The following is an 18,236-nucleotide window of genomic DNA, read 5'->3' on the forward strand; positions in this document are numbered from 1 at the left end:
AAATTGACAGTGTGATACTAAATCTTCCTATTAACTCACCAGAGGAAGTATGGTTTTTCTACAGTTTGTTCAAGCTTTGCCAAAGCAGTTTATTATAGTATTACTTGCCATTATCAATTTTGCTTGAACTGATGGATATTTTCCAAGTGCATAGGAAAGGAGCCAGGCAATCATGATCCCAAAACCAGGAAAGGACAACTCAAAACTGGAAGACCAGCGGTTCATAACTTTGCTCCCATTTTTAGCTGAAGTATATGAACGACTTGTTAAGTAAAGACTTAACTATGAAGTAGAAAAAAGGCGTGGCCTTAAAGATATACAACGGGGATTCAGGAAAAATAAAAGTATCCTAGAAAATTTGCTTTTCTTTAAACAGGATGCTTTATATGCTCTCTAGAATAGACTTTTAATGATTAAAGTTTTCCTCGACGTCAAGGGCGCGTTCGATAGCATTGTACATGAACAAATATTGTCAGGAATAATTGAGGTTGGAATTAGAGGTAGAATGTTGCTGTTAAGTAAAAATTATCTTGAAGACTGATCAGTTATAGTGAGAGTAGGAAATACAATGTCAACAGTCCTAGTAGGAGGAAGAAATGGAGTTCCTCAAGGGTTAGCCTAGGACCTGTTTTTTATAATATGGGGCAATGTAATATCCCTATTAGAGAAGGGGATTCAAATGCGGGAATGTTCGCTGATGATAACACTTTGTGGGTTATGGCAAAGACATTAGAAGAGGGAATCAAAGGTATTTCAGAAGTATTAGTGCAATTTGAAAACTAGACAACTGATATTGATCTCAAATTTTCAACACGTAAAACAAAAGCCATGGTAATAACTTGGATGAAAACGAAAGTTACCCCAATAATTAGATTTTATGGCCAGCATATTGAGTTTGTGAGTGAAACAAAGTTCTTGAGTTTGAATGTAGAGCCAAATTTGAATTGGAAACCATATATTGAAATGACCATGGCTACTTGCTTTAAAAGGCTGAATCTTATGAAGATGCTTACAACTGTTAGCTGGCGAAAAAAACCCAGTTTTATGATGGAGTTTTATATAAAATATATTAGGTCTAAGATGGAACATGCTTCCGTGATTTATTCCTCAGGCAGTGACACAACCCTAGCAAAGTTTAATTCCGTACAGAATGCAGCTTTGCAGCTAGAAAGACTACCCCTATTGTGTTTTTAATGTCAGAGTCAGGACTTGAAAGCCTGGAAACCAGGAGAAAGGTAAATGTCCTGAAATATATCAAAAAATTGTGGAAAGCAGATAATACAAACCTAATTAGATCAAGAATAGTTAAACCAGGAAAAATTGTTACATCAAATAAGTTTAAAAAGAGAAACCAGGAAAATATATTTGAAATGTCTTCTCGTATCAGTGAACAGTTCGGAGTGACACTAAAAATGACAGATATGTTAAAAGTTCCAGAAAGTGCATGACCTGCTCCTCGGGAGACAATTAAGCTACATTGCAATCTTAAGTTTGAAACGAATGGATACCATGATTCCAGGATAAACTTTAAATTAATGATGGCAGAGAAATACAGGGGATTCCTTGATATATATACATACGGATCTAAGAAAAGTAACCCAATTTCTGCCGCCTTTGTCATTCCATTGATACAAGTGTCAAAGACATTTAAACTGCATTCAAGGGCAACATTCTTCCAGGCTGAAATAATAGCCATAGAAGAAGCAGTTGTATTTGCCAAAGAGGAACTTAGTAACCAACGAATCACTGTATTGTTGTCTGATTCAAAAAGTATAATGGAGGCACTCGTTAATTTTGATCACGATGAGAAATTTTCAAGAGTAGTTGTATTGTGCCACACAGAAATAGTATCATTTATGTCAACACCAAACATGTGTCTTCAGTGGATCCCAGCCCATATTGAGATTTTGGGGAATGAGAGTGCCGACACAGCTGCTAAAATGGCATGCCACACAATAAATGTATTTACTAGTAGTTCAACTCCTAGATCTGCAATGCAACTAGATCAATTGATGCAATCAGTTAGAACGTATGATTTTGAGGACAGCAGAAATCAATCCGGAAATTGTCTTGTTACCCGAAAAGTGGCAAGAAAGTTTGAGAGACCTGTGTACCAAGGATTAAGTAGGAAAGAGGGAAGATTTGCGTTTCGTCTTAGATCAGGCCATGCAGGTACACAATTATACAGTGCAAAGTTTTAAGGAGAGTCAAGTAACTGTGAGTTTTGTGACAGAGAAATAAGTCTGGTACATCTTCTTATAGATTTTGATAAGTACACTCTTCAAAGACAGCATATCAAGGCCCTTTTTTCATGAAAGAAGAAAATAGTTGACTTTAAATATGATTTTGGAGGGATTTGCAAATAATACTGATAATATACAGGTACTAAAGTTGGTCGCACAATTTATTAGTATAATTGGGAGAGATAGGACGATTTGGTGGGAAGAATAGTTATGATTAATTAATGTGATAGAAGAGATTATTGATGATTGACTAACTAAAGTGGGATCCAGATTTATTGAAAGAAGACCCAAGTGACCAAGCAGTCAAGAGGGGTCTTTAATTCGTTCATCATCATCAAAACAAAGTTGGCAATATATTAGCCGTTAAGTTGCTAAGCACTCATGTAAAACTTGTTTTTAGTGAATTCATTGTAAAATTCTAGATGATAGGCAATTTGCTTTTTTGAAAGTTGTTGAGAAAGGCTAACGCATTAGCCTAGATCCATCTGAGTTTTTGAAGTAGCCTAAGTAACTGACTAGAATAGCCTTGCCTGAATGGTAAGTAGGTTATATAGTGGTTGCCTGCTTCTGAAAAAAACATGCTAACAAGTAAAAGTAGGGTAAATTTTTCGTTATTCATATTATTGACTTACAAATAAAGTAAACATTCCACTCAATGCCTTTTTTTATGCTCTTTCCAAATATAATAATCATTTTTGTTGGAAATAAATTTTATCCCCACCCCTATATATACAAATTCAGGGTATATATGTGCACATTAGGGGGATAGAGGAAAGTTTAAACTTACCTCTCATTTACATCAGAAATAAAATTTACCCCCAGCACCCTAATGTGCAAATATATGCCCTGAATTGGTGTATATAGGGGTGGGGGTGAAATTAATTTCCAACAAAAATGACTATTATATTTGGAAAGAGCATAAAAAAAGGCATCAATTGGTATGTTTACTTTATTTGTAAGTCAATAATAGCCTATGAATAACAAAAAAAAATACCAAAAGTGGTATAGTATTAATTTAGTACTTCCTCTCTTCAGATGGAAATGCTTTAAAGTCAAGGAAATAACTTTTATGCTCACTTGATGCCCTTTTTTATGCTCTTTACAAATATATTAATCATTAGCCCCCACCCCTATATATGCAAATTCAGGGTGTATATTTGCACATTAGGGGGGTGGAGGTAATTTTATTTCTGATGTAAATGAGAGGTAAGTTTAAACTTTTCCCCCACCCCCTAATATGCAAATATTGCCTATACCCTGAATTGGTAAATATATGGGTGGGGGCTAGAATTTATTTCCAACAAAAATTATTGTTATATTTGAAAAGAGCATAAAAAAAGGCATTGAGTGGTATATTCACTTTAGTTGTAACTCAATAATTTGATTTGGCAAATATTTACCCCTATTTTAAGATATATATTTGCCAATTAAAATGTAGAGCTAAAGAAAAGCAGTCAGGGGTGCCACTAATGGTTTAGATTCTTCCCTAAAGGTCCTCAGAATGGAATTTTGTTGGGTTAAGGCTGACAAAAGTAGCTCTCTTTTGGTGCAAAGTGAAGCTTCTGGAAAGGATTTTGTTGTGTGAAGCCCAACATAACTTACTACTTCATGTGCAGGAAGTTAACAGAAACCTATTGGCCCCCTAAAAAAGGATTATTCAAGCAGAGCTATAAAAAACTTGGTATTTTGTCAGTCCAATGTAATGTCATAAAAGGCTTTTGTTGGGCAAAGAACAACAAAATTTACTGCTTCATCTGTGCAGATCAACAAAAACCAATTGCCCCCCCCTTGAAAACAACTTGTTGAGCCAAACCCTGCAAAACTTGATATTTAGTTGGTCCAATCCAAAGTATAATCATCTACTGAACAATCACTGACAAAACCTATCCTCTCCACACAAAAAAAGTGACCCTTTGTTACACAATTTACACAGACCCTTAGGTTATTTTAGTTACACAATTCAATACAAATTTCCGGGTAACTCGTCACCTGAATCATGCTCTATTGGCTGGGAGCACAGTACTTTGGCTCTGAGCAATTAAGTAGTACAACATTTTGCATCTAGAGGCGCTGAGGTATGCGGGGTCACTTTTGGAGAGTTTTGTCAGTACTTGTTCAGTAGATGATTATACTTTGGTCCAATCTAATGTCATTAAAGACTTCCATTAGGCAAAGGACTATAAAATTTACTGCTTCATCTGCACAAAGCCAATGTAAACTTAATTTTTTGTTGGTCCTTTACTATGTCATTAAAGATTAACATTGGGCAAAGATGACAGAACTGACTGCTCCAACTGCACAAAGTTGACAGAAACCAATCTGCCACCTAGAAAACAACTGGTTGTGTGGAGACTTGCAAATCTTGGTATTTTTATGCTGTTTATTCTGGAACTGGAACTGTTTAAACCAACCAACAGCAACAAATTGAATCTGTCATAAGTGAGCACCTGTTCATTGATACTGAAAAAGAGAAAAGAAAATTTAACATTGTAGTTTGAAACTTGGAGGAACCTGCATTGCAGTCTACTAAAGAAAAAATTGCACTTGACATCAAAAATGTAGAAAGTATTATTGTGAATGATCTTGGATTGCCCTAACCAAAGATTGTAAAGGCTGTTAGGCTAAAGACCACCAGGCAACACAAACCCAGCACAACCACATGCCAGACCCCTCGTCTCATCCAGGTTGATAGTTCCTAACTTTCACTAAAAAAACAGATAGTTCAGAAATCATACAAAAAGCATGAGCAGATCAAAGTATACTTTAGAAACAACATTCCCCAAAAGCTAAGAAAATCAAGCAGCAGAGACACTTTAGAAACAACTAGAAACTATATAGGCTCTGGCAGGGTATAAAACAGCAACCAAGCAAAAAACAGACAATTCCTGAGAGCAAGCCCAAGCAGGAGCAAACAAGAAACTTGAATATTCCCTTCCTAGAGATATTGAGAAGGTGCGGAAAAATTCTGCTTTGAAAAATTTAACAGACAAAGCCTCAAGGCTGCATGTAAATAGTAGTAACCTCAAGCTGTATTATTGTAATGCTGACCAGTTGCTTCCTAAAATGACAGAGCTTAAGCTAACTGTAGCAAGTTTGTGTCCTGATGTAATTTGTATTACTGAAGTAAACCCCAAAAATGGCAAACCATTTGAACAATGTGAGATCCAGATAGACAGCTACAACCTGATAAGTAATCCCAAAGCAACTGGCAGGGGTGTTGCCATATACACAGCCAAATATCTCTTAGTGGAATCATGCTTAGTACACCATCAAACCATATCTGGTGCTGAATTTGTTACTATAAATATAGCAACAGGAAGTGACAGTTTCACAATGTGTTGTGTTTACCACTCGCCGTCTGGAGGGGCTGACAGAAAGAAACTTGCCATTGAGAAAATAAGAGCAGAACAATTATAAGCATAATAAGAGTAAGAAGCAGTGTACATTGTGGGTGACTTTAATCTGCCAGAATTAACATAGACTGCTGCATGCAATTCTGCATTTGAACCTTCAAGGATGCTTGGATCACTATTTTATTTGTTTAGATCATCAGCAGGGCCGTCACGTATGGGGGGGGGAAGGGGGGATGCCTTCCCCCAATGTTTTTGGTTACTCAGTAAAAAATATAATTTGGTAAAATTGTGGTGCTTTGCATCATGATTTTCCCAACGCTGTCAATATTCTTTTTTTGGTTCAATAAAGACTACAAAAATACTGACATGTCATCTACAGAAATTTCAAACTTGGTCAGTACACTCAGCAGTTTTACCAACTCCTGCTGTGATTTTATAGATGGTGCCACAACTTTACATTTGGTTAAATAAACAGCATTAAAATAGTGACATGATATGTAGTAAAATCTAAATCTTAGTTGGTAAATGCAGCAGTTTTACCAACTTGTGCAGTGATTTTATGTATTGTATTTGAAATGGACATTATGCTAATTATTGACAAAAAAAAAGTCAGTAAAAATGACCACCCAGTCCGTAAATCTCGTGCCCCCCCCCCCAAAAAATGGCTTGTAACAACACTGATCATCAGTACATGAAAATGTTTGCAGAACAAAGGAAAAGATCCAGAACTAGAATAATACTTGTGTTTGAAGTTCGTTTCAAAGAAAGAAAGATGAAATGTATTACAAATTTGATTCTGACTATTCAGCTATTCACATTCTAAAACATCATAGTGAGGAATTGAAAAACTGTACCAAAGCCAAGGTTAGGCTAAAGATTGTGCAAAAGACCTCTCTATTTGATATTCCAAAGTGATTACAGCCAAAGGTTCAAAGAAAATTGTAGAAAGCCCTGTCACAACCAAATTTCATCTCAAACAGCAAGATAGCTGAGTGCAATTGGAGCCTACAAAAAGCTTAGAGTCTGTCTTCAGTGGCGCCTCTTGTCTTAGTGCTTTGCAGTTGCAGCCACCTTATGTCTTGCATTCTGACACTGCTAAAGAAGTGTATCACATAATTTCAGCAGCTTTCCTAGTTGTAAGTACATGATTTGATAGGATAGACTCCCAAAGTCTGAGCAGAATCTTACTTTTAAGGGGAAAATTTGATCAATAAGCATCAGTTTGTTAAAAGGTAGTAAACTTTAAAAAATTTGATTAAAACACTCAGTAATTTATAATTGATAACAAGGAAATGATAATAAGATTAAGAATAATAAAAAAAAACCTATCCTTAATCTTTAATTATATATGATAAAAAGATGAGTTATCCCAAAGGGTGGTGAACATGCCCTTTTAATTTGCAAACTTTTTGTATTTTTTACCTAGTTTAATTTTGTTTTTGTTAGTTAGAAGACAGTCCTGGTGTGTGTCTTTTGTACAGAATTAGATTATATATATATATATATATATATATATATATATATATATATATATATATATATATATATATATATATATATATATATATATATATATATATATATAGCTTGCTTTCTGCTTTTGGGGTTATTACTCTCTTTTCTTTTGAGCTATACTTTAAAATGGAACTGAACTGAGCTAAAGTGTACCAAATTGCCTGCAAGAAGCAAAGAAGAATATAGTTTTGAAATTGCCTTTCAAGTTTAATAGGTTATGGCCAGGTTTCCTTATAAAGGCTTTTGCATTTGTTTTGAGCTGTTCAAGTTTTTTAAAAGAGTGAAAAAAATACAGACAAACAACTGTTGTGAAATTGAAGTAACATTTCTTACATTATTTGAGGAAGTTTGTCCTGGTTCATACTTGACAAATATTGGAGTCTGAATAGAAGAAGATGTGGCTGAAAAAAATCAGAGTTACTTATCCTCTCAGGTCTGACACTGTGGAATCTGGTGAAAGAAGAACAACATTAGAAGAAATTCTCTATTCAGAAATTGATCATGAAGAAATGGTAGGAATCAGCAATATCTTTTCTATTCTGTCTTGCATTATTGACTGTTGCAAGGGAGCTACAAAAAAGAAACCTGACACTTGAAATTAAGTTGGATTTTTTCACTAACTATTTAGATCCTGCAATACAAGTGCTAGACTTTGGGCAATCAATCAGCAAATATAGAACTAGGCTATTAGTCAGTCAGAGAAATTAATTTCTCAGAAAGTGTCAAGAATGGAAGGAGTAGAATCTGAAGCCAGAATTTTACAGCAAGCTGGAATCATAAAAGTTGAGCACAGTCCCAGGCTCAAAAAAAAAAAAACTTAAAAAAGCTGAAGCTTATCAAACTGGAACCATTTCACCCAAAAACCAATTTTCCAAAAACAAGGAAATCCAATCCCAGGCTTCCAAACACCATTCGTGGTTTGTTAAAAACTGGTACAATGAGTACCCACACCTAGAGTATAGTGTTGAGAAAGATTTAACCTTCTGCTTTGCCTGTTTGTTGTTTCCAACTGGACCTGGCTGTGAATACAGAAACAAAGATTCTTCATTTGTAACAGAAACTAGAAACTAGCGTTAAATGCAAAGCGAGGATGCCAAGCCTGAAATGCTTTTCACTCACTTCCAATCAAATGGTCACCAAGCTTCTGTAGGTCGTCTTATCAAACAGTTCGTGGTAACGAACTGTAAGTAAGGAGCGACCCGGCTCAATAGTAACAGAAACTCTAAAAAATGGAATTTTGATACCAATAGATACATCAAAAGAATCAGATTTTTATGCAAATCTCAAATATATAAGTTTCATCAAGGTTAGTCAAGTTACCCATCAAAAGTTACGTGCCTAAAAAAATGTGCCTTATTTTTGAAAAAAGGGGGTAACAACCCCTAAAAGTCATAGAACTATAATGAAAATCACACCGTCAGATTCAGTGTATCAGAGAACCCTACTATAGAGGTTCTCAAGCTCCTGTCTGCAAAAATGTGGAATTTTGTATTTTTTTGCCAGAAGAAAGCATCTTTATTTCTTTTTTTTTTTTTCTCCAGGGGTGATCGTATCGATCCAGTAGTCTTAGAATATCGTGAGAGGGCTCTTTCGAACGGAAATTAAAAGTTCTAGTGCTCTTTTAAGTGACAAAAAAAATTGGAGGGCAACTTGGCCCCTCCCACGCTCATTTTTTCCCGAGGTCACCCAATCAAAATTTTGAGATAGCCATTTTCTTCAGCATAGTCAAAAATCTTAAAAATATGTCTTTGAGGTTGACTTAATCCCCCACAGTTCCCGGGGGAAGGGCTGCAAGTTATAAACTTTGCCCATTGTTTATATATAGTATTGGTTATTGGGAAGTATACAGGAGTTTTCAGGAGGATTTTTTTTCCAGTGGGGGGTCGGGGTTGGAGTAGGGGTTCCGGGGGAGGATCTTTCCATGGAAGACATTTCATAGGGGTAGGGACATTTCCATGAAGGGGGTGCCAGATTTCACAGCATTTTTTAACAAACGATCAGAAATTAAATAAAAAAACAAGTTTTTTTCAACTGAAAGTAAGGAGCAATATTAAAACTTAAAACGAACAGAAATTATTACGTACATGAGAGGGTTTGCCCCCTAGTCAATACCTCGCTCTTTACACTAAAGTTTTTTAGTACTTTCAAAAAGCTATTTATTCTAATTAACCGGCCTTTGTGATTCAGGTGTTTGTGATTCAGACAAAATTCGAACTTTGGTGTAAAGAGCGTGGTATTGACTAGGGAGTGAAGTCCCTAATATACATAATAAAAACATACGAATATAGATATTCGTTAAGTAAGTTAATTCGTAAGTTACGTCAGAACAAAATTTCGAGAAAGCCAATTAGCCAAAAAAAGAAAATTTAATAAGCAAATTTTGTTTTAATTATTCATGTACGGTTAGCTAAAATCAAAGCTGCATTAATTCAAAAACGTTCAGAAATTAACTAAAAAAAAAACAAGTTTTTTTTAACTGAAAGTAAGGAGGGACATTAAAACTTAAAACGAACAGAAATTGTTCTGTATATGAAACGGGCTGTCCCCTCCTCAACGCCTCGCTCTCTGTGCTAAAATTTCTTATTGTTTAAAACAATTAAGTTGTAAGACAGAGTCAAACTTTAGCGTAAAGAGCGAGGCGTTGAGGAGGGGACAGCCCCTTTCATATACAGAATAAGGAGCGACCCGGCTCCATAGTAACCGAAACTCTAAAAAAAGGAATTTTGATACCAATAGATATATCAGAAGAATCAGCTTTTTATGCTAATTTCAAATATACAAGTTTCATCAAGTTTAGTCTTACCCATCAAAAGTTACGCGCCTGAGAAAATTTGCCTTATTTTTTTCGAAAAAAGGGGGAAACCACCTCTAAAAGTCATAGAACTTTAAAAAATTACACCATCAGATTCAGCGTATCAGAGAACCCTACTATAGAGGTTTCAAGCTCCTATCTGCACAAATGTGGAATTTTGTAATTTTTTGCCAGAAGAAAGATCAAGGATGCGTGTTTATTTTTTATTTATTTATTATTTTTTTTTATTTCCCCAGGGGTGATCGTATTGATCCAGTAGTCCTAGAATATCGTGCGAGGGCTCATTCGAACGGAAATTAAAAGTTTTAGTTTTCTTTTTAAGTGACCAAAAAAATTGGAGGGCAACTTGGCCCCCTCCCACGCTCATATTTTCCCGAAGTCACCCAATCAAAATTTTGAGATAGCCATTTTCTTCAGCATAGTCAAAAATCTAAAAAATATGTCTTTGAGGATGATTTAATCCCCCACAGTTCCCGGGGGAAGGGCTGCAAGTTATAAACTTTGCCCATTGTTTATATATCGTATTGGTTATTGGGGAGTATACAGGAGTTTTCAGGAGGAATTTTTTTCCAGTGGGGGGTCGGGGTGGGAGTCGGGGTTCCGGGGGAGGATCTTTCCATGGAGTACATTAGTAGTAAGCGCCCAATTAGTTAAAAACTTACATTCAAACTTACGCCTGAGGCATAGATATGTGTGTAAGTTTTCAAGTAATTGGGTTACCAGGGGCCATTTAATACCGGTCCTATTAAGGACAAGTTTTTCTGACGTAGATTTCTAGTTCATGATATACAAGTTGTTTTTTTTAGGTTAAATACGTGGTCATTCATCTGTAAGTTGATTATTAGGGTTTTTTTTTTTTAAAATTGGCTAATCGTTTGATTGGTTTAATTAATAGAAAGAGTAATTTTTTTTAAAAGGGTAATTACTTCTTTAGTTTACGAGATTTGCGAATTTTTTGCGAAAAGGTATTTGCGTAAAGGTATTGCGATGGTTAAGAATGCCTCACGGGTGAAACCACCCTCTTTCTAAAATCGGGCTCCCTGTTTTCAAAACCACTTTTTCTTCTGAGGCTTGGAGCATTTGGTGGCTAGATATTAAACGTAATGAAATTTATATAATTGTAATCTGCATAAAAACCTAATTCCCGTCAATTGTTATCAAAATTCCATTTTTGAATTTTCGCTTACTATTGAGTCGTATCCCCCAACACCACCTATGAAAAGATTCTTTTAAAAGAAACACTTCAAATTGAAAAAAGAAACCATAAGCAAATAATCTTAACAAATTTTAATCTCTTCCAAAAGAAACTTAAAAAGTAAACATAGTCAACCCATTTCTCACTGGCAAATTCCTACGATATTTTTGAGTATATAAAAAATATAATTTCCCATTCATGTTAAACTTTAATTGAACAAATATTAGATACATCTACTTCACTTATACAAGTAGAATTATCAGGCAAGATTTCTGTCTCAAGAGGTTTATCCGATATTAGAATACGGTTTTTTAGAATGTGCCATTGAAGATGTATCGCTTCTGGAACTTATTTTTAGCCTCAGGTTCTTTACAGGGCTTCTGTCTTCTTCATTAGCATCTATCTTTCCTTTTTCAACTGACCACTTCGTTTCCGTAGCCTCAGAGTTTCTAAGTTTTCTTTTCAGCTTTTGCTGGGTTTTCCGAGTTTTCTTTTCTACTTTTCCTATAAGTGCTTCATCTTTCATATCAACTGGAATTTCCTTCTTTGGTTCGCTTATTTCGCACTAGGAATGAAAGTCCAATTCGTCATAACGAGGATATAAAGATCCTGATGCCAGCAGAGCATAGGACTTTAACTCACTTTCTGTTAGTTTGTTTATCACTATTGTAGAGGACTTCAATTGTCTCCGAATTCCAGGTATTTCAGCGATCCTAATGAAACATCTTTCTGTCATTTTTTTATTTCCTGAAATGGAAACAGAGATCATTGAAATATTGATCTTTTTTCTGCATTGGCAAAAAATATTGCATTCAAAATTCTTTACAGTCTCATGAAATGTAATTAAACAAATATAAAAGATTTTTCAACTAAAGTAAGGAGCAAGTTTAAAACTCATAACAGATTGAAGCTACTTTGTATATAAGGGAGGGACACCCAATTTTCTTTAAAAAATTTGGAAAAAAGCCAACTTCACAATAAAGAGTAAGGAGTTAAGGATGAGACAGACTTTTGATCTTTTACATAATTAAATAAATAAATAAATAAAAAAAAACTTGCGAATATTTTCATTCTAACTTAACTTGTAGGAAATAATCGAAGCAAACTCAAAACGAGCAAATCCCCTACGTCTTCCCAATTTAATTTTCTTTTATATGAATACTTTTCATTTTAAACTTAAAATATGCTAAATTCTTGATTTTCATTCTAACTTAAACTTCACAATAAAGAGTAATGGGGTTAAGGATGAGACAGACTTTTGATATTTTACATAATTAAATAAATAAATAAATAAATAAAAAACTTGTGAATATTTTCATTCTAACTTAACTTGTAGGAAATAATCGAAGCAAACTCAAAACGAGCAAATCCCCTATGTCTTCCCAATTTAATTTTCTTTCATATGAATACTTGTCATAATTTGGAAAAAACCAATTAGCTGGGATGCCAAATGGACACTTTTAGTGGGTTTTGGATACTTTTTTTACTTTGAAGGACACAGGGACACTATTGAGTAAAAAAAGGCAACTTTTTGAAAAAAAGAACACTTTTTGGACATTTTCCAAAATCAAAACCAAATGGCTTTATTTTCTTCTTTTTTTGACTGCTTTTAATTTGTAGTTTACTCTTAGGCTTTGGTAACGGCTTACACACTCTTTCTGTCATTTTTTTATTTCCTGAAATGGAAACAGAGATCATTGAAATATTGATATTTTTTCTGCATTGGCAAAAAATATTGCATTCAAAATTCTTTACAGTCTCATGAAATGTAATTAAACAAATATAAAAGATTTTTCAAGTAAAGTAAGGAGCAAGTTTAAAACTCATAACAGATTGAAGCTACTTTGTATATAAGGGAAGGACCCCCAATTTTCTTTAAAAAATTTGGAAAAAAGTCAACTTCACAATAAAGAGTACGGAGTTAAGGATAAGACAGACTTTTGATCTTTTACATAATTAAATAAATAAATAAATAAAAAAAAACTTGCGAATATTTTCATTCTAACTTAACTTGTAGGAAATAATTGAAGCAAACTCAAAACGAGCAAATCCCCTATGTCTTCCCAATTTAATTTTCTTTCTTATGAATACTTTTCATTTTAAACTTAAAATATGCTAAATTCTTGATTTTCATTCTAACTTAAACTTCACAATAAAGGGTAATGGGGTTAAGGATGAACCAGACTTTTGATCTTTTACATAATTAAATAAATATATAAATAAAAAAAAACTTGCGAATATTTTCATTCTAACTTAACTTGTAGGAAATAATCGAAGCAAACTCAAAACGAGCAAATCCCCTATGTTTTCCCAATTTAATTTTCTTTCATATGAATACTTGTCATAATTTGGAAAAAAACCAATTAGCTGGGATGCCAAATGGACACTTTTAGTGGGTTTTGGATACTTTTTTTACTTTGAAGGACACAGGGACACTATTGAGTCAAAAAAGGCAACTTTTTGAAAAAAAGGACACTTTTTGGACATTTTCCAAAATCGAAACCAAATGGCTTTATTTTCTTCTTTTTTTTTGACTGCTTTTAATTTGTACTTTACTTTTAGGCTTTGGTAACGGCTTACACACACACACACACACACACACACACACACACACACACACACACACACACACACACACACACACACACACACACACACACACACACACACACACACACACACACACACACACACACACACACACACACACACACACACACACACACACACACACACACACACACACACACACACACACACACACACACACACACACACACACACACACACACACACACACACACACACACACACACACACACACACACACACACACACACACACACACACACACACACACACACACACACACACACACACACACACACACACACACACACACACACACACACACACACACACACACACACACACACACACACACACACACACACACACACACACACACACACACACACACACACACACACACACACACACACACACACACACACACACACACACACACACACACACACACACACACACACACACACACACACACACACACACACAGACACACACAGACACACACTCACACACTCACACACACACACACACACACACACACACACACACACACACACACACACACACACACTCACTCACACACACACACGCACACACGCACACCCACACGCACACGCACGCACACGCACACGCACACGCACACACACACACGCACACGACACACACGCACACGCACACGACACACACGCACAGCACACACGCACACACGCACGCACACACACACACACACACACACACACACACACACACACACACACACACACACACACACGACACACAGCACACGCACACACACACACACACACGCATGTCTGACATAGTTATTAGATATTTCGACTATGCTGAACAAAATGGCTTTCTAAAAATTTGTATTGTGTAACTTTGGGGAAATTGAACATTGAATGGAGCATAGTTGCCCTTTCAGTTTTTTTTTTGGTCTCTTAAACAGAGCACTAGAACTTTTAATTGTCATTCAAATGAGCCCTACAGTAGGATGTCCGCTACTATCTTAAGCTTCAGCTGAAGCTAGCTTCAAACATTGAACCTAAAAGATTTATATTACCATAGTTACGAAGTGTTTATAGAATTGGTGGTCTTTAAAAAGACCGTTGGTTTGTCATGAGTGTGATGACTATTGTAATAATTCATCATTGTTTGTCGTCCACTCAGTATGATTCCAATCTATATTAGGGACTTGCTTCTTCTTCTTCTTAGAATATCTGACACACATTTTCCGAGAAGGATTATGTATTGGTACCCATTTACTAAGAAATCGAACTTCATCCTCGGGGTTGTGTATCTTACCCGGAAATTTTTCACAACCAAAATCCTCCAGGTTGAATATTGGTATATCTGACTTACATTTCTCAATTAAAAGTCTATCAGAGGGTACATTTTCTATTGTATACAGTGCAGTTACGCCAAAAAAACAGCATATCTCTCTAACTTCATCCTGAACATGGGATAAATCCTCCCCGTTGGTATATGATGGATGAATCGTTCTATTATACAAACCCATTTTGTTTATAAAGTAAAGTGTACTCCGCCAGCTCTCTTCACTGTACGCATACATATTATAGTTTATGAACCAGTGATAACAAGAGACCTCCTCAAGATCAGTAGTCATCAGTAGAAATGAGCATTCAAAAATCACACCACACGCTGATTTCTTCACCCCAATGTACTCACAATCAAAAACGTCATACATTTTTGAACTTATATTGATAGAATGGATATTCAAAACTGTTTAAAAATCCAAATTGTAATTACATTATATACTAAAGAAACTGAATACATTAACATCTAAAACAAGAATTTACTCTTATCGGATTCAAAACGCTTTATATCTCAAGCATATGCGATCCACTCAGGCATATACAACTCAAATTTCATCTTTAAAACGCTAAGATATCTATTCCTAGCGTTATCTAGGATATCGTTAGATAGCGTTAGATAGGATATCTAGGATACACAGTGTGTGTGTGTGTGTGTGTGTGTGTGTGTGTGTGTGTGTGTGTGTGTGTGTGTGTGTGTGTGTGTGTGTGTGTGTGTGTGTGTGTGTGTGTGTGTGTGTGTGTGTGTGTGTCTGTGTGTGTGTGTGTGTGTGTGTGTGTCTCGTGTGTGTGTGTGTGTGTCTGTGTGTCTCTGTCTGTCTCTGTGTCTCTCTGTTAGTCTCTGTTTGTGTGTGTCTTTGTGTTTGTGTGTGTGTGTGAGTGTGTTTTTTTGTGTGTGTTTGTTTGTGAGTGTGTGAGTGAGTCTTTGTGTGTGTGTGTCTGTGTGTGTGTGTGTGTGTGTGTGTGTGTGTGTGTGTGTGTGTGTGTGTGTGTAAGCCGTTACCAAAGCCTAAAAGTAAAGTACAAATTAAAATCAGTCAAAAAAAAGAAGAAAATAAAGCCATTTGGTTTTGATTTTGGAAAATGTCCAAAAAGTGTCCTTTTTTTCAAAAAGTTGCAGTTTTTGACTCAATAGTGTCCCTGTGTCCTTCAAAGTAAAAAAAGTATCCAAAACCCACTAAAAGTGTCCATTTGGCATCCCAGCTAATTTGTTTTTCCAAATTATGACAAGTATTCATATGAAAGAAAATTAAATTGGGAAGACATAGGGGATTTGCTCGTTTTGAGTTTGCTTCGATTATTTCCTACAAGTTAAGTTAGAATGAAAATATTCGCAAGTTTTTTTTATTTATATATTTATTTAATTATGTAAAAGATCAAAAGTCTGTCTCATCCTTAACCCCATTACTCTTTATTGTGAAGTTTAAGTTAGAATGAAAATCGAGAATTTAGTATATTTTAAGTTTAAAATGAAAAGTATTCATATGAAAGAAAATTAAATTGGGAAGACATAGGGGATTTGCTCGTTTTGAGTTTGCTTCGATTATTTCCTACAAGTTAAGTTAGAATGAAAATATTCGCAAGTTTTTTTTTTTTTATTTATTTATTTAATTATGTAAAAGATCAAAAGTCTGTCTTATCCATAACTCCTTACTCTTTATTGTGAAGTTGACTTTTTTCCAAATTTTTTAAAGAAAATTGGGGGTCCTTCCCTTATATACAAAGTAGCTTCAATCTGTTATGAGTTTTAAACTTGCTCCTTACTTTACTTGAAAAATCTTTTATATTTGTTTAATTACATTTCATGAGACTGTAAAGAATTTTGAATGCAATATTTTTTGCCAATGCAGAAAAAAGATCAATATTTCAATGATCTCTGTTTCCATTTCAGGAAATAAAAAAAATGACAGAAAGAGTGTGTAAGCCGTTACCAAAGCCTAAAAGTAAAGTACAAATTAAAAGCAGTCAAAAAAAGAAGAAAATAAAGCCAGTTGGTTTCAATTTTGGAAAATGTCCAAAAAGTGTCCTTTTTTTCAAAAATTTGCCTTTTTTGACTCAATATTGTCCCTTTTTCCTTCAAAGTAAAAAAAAGTATCCAAAAGCCACTAAAAGTGTCCATTTGGCATCCCAGCTAATTGTTTTTTTCCAAATTATGACAAGTATTCATATGAAAGAAAATTAAATTGGGAAGACATAGGGGATTTGCTCGTTTTGAGTGCTTCGATTATTTCCTACAAGTTAAGTTAGAATGAAAATATTCGCAAGTTTTTTTTATTTATTTATTTATTTAATTATGTAAAAGATCAAAAGTCTGTCTCATCCTTAACCCCTTACTCTTTATTGTGAAGTTTAAGTTAGAATGAAAATCAAGAATTTAGCATATTTTAAGTTTAAAATGAAAAGTATTCATATGAAAGAAAATTAAATTGGGAAGACGTAGGGGATTTGCGCGTTTTGAGTTTGCTTCGATTATTTCCTACAAGTTAAGTTAGAATGAAAATATTCGCAAGTTTTTTTTTATTTATTTATTTATTTAATTATGTAAAAGATCAAAAGTCTGTCTCATCCTTAACTCCTTACTCTTTATTGTGAAGTTGGCTTTTTTCCAAATTTTTTAAAGAAAATTGGGTGTCCCTCCCTTATGTACAAAATAGCTTCAATCTGTTATGAGTTTTAAACTTGCTCCTTACTTTAGTTGAAAAATCTTTTATATTTGTTTAATTACATTTCATGAGACTGTAAAGAATTTTGAATGTAATATTTTTTGCCAATGCAGAAAAAAGATCAATATTTCAATGATCTCTGTTTCCATTTCAGGAAATAAAAAAATGACAGAAAGATGTTTCATTAGGCTCGCTGAAATACCTGGAATTCGGAGACAATTGAAGTCCTCTACAATAGTGATAAACAAACTAACAGAAAGTGAGTTAAAGTCCTCTGCTCTGCTGGCATCAGGATCTTTACATCCTCGTTATGACGAAGTGGACTTTCATTCCAAGTGCGAAATAAGCGAACCAAGGAAGGAAATTTCACGTGATATGAAAGATGAAGCACTTATAGGAAAAGTAGAAAAGAAAACCCGGAAAACCCAGCAAAAGCTGAAAAGAAAACTTAGAAACTCTGAGGCTATAGAAAGGACGAGGTCGGTTGAAAAAAGAAAGATAGATGCTAATGAAGAAGAAAGAAGCCCTGTAA

General features: G+C 34.8%; 1 protein-coding gene across 5 annotated transcripts in view; it reads left to right on the plus strand.

Annotated features, from left to right (window-relative positions):
- Positions 1 to 18,236, plus strand: part of LOC148943392 (translation initiation factor eIF2 assembly protein-like) — an 81,968-nt gene that overhangs the window by 10,755 nt on the left and 52,977 nt on the right. Inside the window, exon 1 of one of the 5 annotated variants that reach the window (XM_089101348.1) lies at positions 2,514 to 2,626. The exons of 2 other annotated variants lie outside the window; for them this stretch is intronic. The gene's annotated coding sequence lies outside the window, so the exon portion shown is untranslated. 2 more of the 5 variants (XM_089101347.1, XM_089101349.1) reach the window with 2 other exon arrangements.

The sequence above is a fragment of the Artemia sp. Qi Xiang Cuo genome, chromosome 15 (genome assembly GCF_049724085.1).
Source record: "Artemia sp. Qi Xiang Cuo chromosome 15, ASM4972408v1, whole genome shotgun sequence".
In the NCBI taxonomy this organism is placed as follows: domain Eukaryota; kingdom Metazoa; phylum Arthropoda; class Branchiopoda; order Anostraca; family Artemiidae; genus Artemia; species Artemia sp. Qi Xiang Cuo.